Source organism: Pseudoliparis swirei, chromosome 4 (assembly GCF_029220125.1).
Source record: "Pseudoliparis swirei isolate HS2019 ecotype Mariana Trench chromosome 4, NWPU_hadal_v1, whole genome shotgun sequence".
In the NCBI taxonomy this organism is placed as follows: Eukaryota; Metazoa; Chordata; class Actinopteri; order Perciformes; family Liparidae; genus Pseudoliparis; species Pseudoliparis swirei.
The window spans coordinates 13,695,916-13,697,707 of record NC_079391.1 but is presented as its reverse complement, the minus strand read 5'-3'; positions in this window follow the sequence as shown (position 1 = coordinate 13,697,707).

The window sequence follows — 1,792 nt, the reverse complement described above, 5'->3', positions numbered from 1 at the left end:
AAAAATACCAAACTCCTCTCTCTCTTTCTCTCTCCCTCTCTCTCTCTCTCTCTCTCTATTGGAGAGGGAAGTGCAGACACCCCCACCTCTCCCTCTACTTCATACAGACAGATGAAGCTACACACACACACACACACACACACACACACACATGCACTCAGAGACTGCAGCGCACACCAGACCGCAGCTGGGTTTGGTTATACAACGATTCAGATCTTTTCCAGGAACCACTGTAGTTGACCAAACACTCCAAACTCCCCCTCAGGTTTCGGCAGAGTTACACAAAACGCGTCTTTCCTCAGAGGATGGGACCCCGGTCTCCTGGCCTCAAGACCTCTCCCAAGTGCTGATGACATGACCGAGTTAGGTCGCTTATTAGCTGAAAAAGGGGGGGGGGGGGGTAAATAGTCAAATATAGGCGGGGGCTTAACACATGACATTATAATTTGGATATGAATATAGGCTATGAGAGATGGCACTGGGGCGGAGAGGGCACAATTGTACGCTTCATTCGCGATGGTTCATCAATGGCAAATCATCCATACTCGGCCCATTGTGTTCCAGCAATATGCGGCTTCTGAATAAAAATTATTTAGTTTTCTTATAAGTTTATAATAACTTTTTAATGCCTCGTTTATGACTTTGAACGAATTTTAGAGTCACATCCTAAATAATTATTTCAGCCATAACTAATCTTGATATATTATATCTATATAAAAAAAAGTAAACTTGAAGAACCCATGAATATGTTTAAATTTCTCTTCATTTTAGGATATAAATAGTATAAGATTACTCAGATAAAGCAATAGCGTTGGCGTCCAGGCTCATTATATTCCACAGTTAATCTAATTTGATTTTATTTAGATTTTAATTATCATTTTTACATCTTTGTTTTTTCTTGATAAATCTTACTGCAAATTATTCAAGATCCAAACGTGCTTGTAATCTTTATGAGATGAGGTGATATTATCTGTTCTGTTGCCTTTATTGACCAGTGAGTTATTTGTAAATCCTGATTTCATATGTGCAGTCATTGAAGAAAGTTCACCCGATCCATGTCAGCCGTTTATGGGCCGATCATCAGTGCAGCGCCGTGTAACATCAAGGTCTCCTTCAACAGCATGATATTTAATAACCCGTCGACTATAACAATGGCAGTGATTGATACGGCAATTACTTGAAATTCGCATAAATACATGACATCATGTGATGATTCGTTCCTTACTCGACGGTGTGCTTTTGGTTTGACATTATTGGAATTCATATTTGTATTTTTATTTTCACGTGTACGAAAATCACACTTTTGTATTTTTTGCTGTTTGCACCATAATCACTGATATGAGTTATACATTTTCCTCTGTAAAAACAAAACGTTCTACATTACCCACACGTTTTTAACATGTCTTTAGAGTAATAAACTATGTTTTTAAGACAACACAATTTATTTAAATACGAATGAGTTAAGCTGTATCTGTTCTTTTTCGTGTTAGTGAATTAAGAACATCATACAGTACAAATAAGGATCCCATATGTCCCTCATAGCCATCATTTTAAGAGAATTATTTCCCAATTTGGCAGTTTCTCTGAAGACCAATTTTATTTTATATTGTAATTAAATAAGCACAAACTAAAATAGTGGAATCAATGCTAAATGTATGCACCAAAATGTGGGTTTTTGCTTAAAAGAAATACTTAATTAATTATAACAGCCTGCTTACTGTATATTTCAAATCCACCTTTAAATGTTTAAAATAAACAAATATATTTCTCACAAAGAAATCTATCTTTTGAA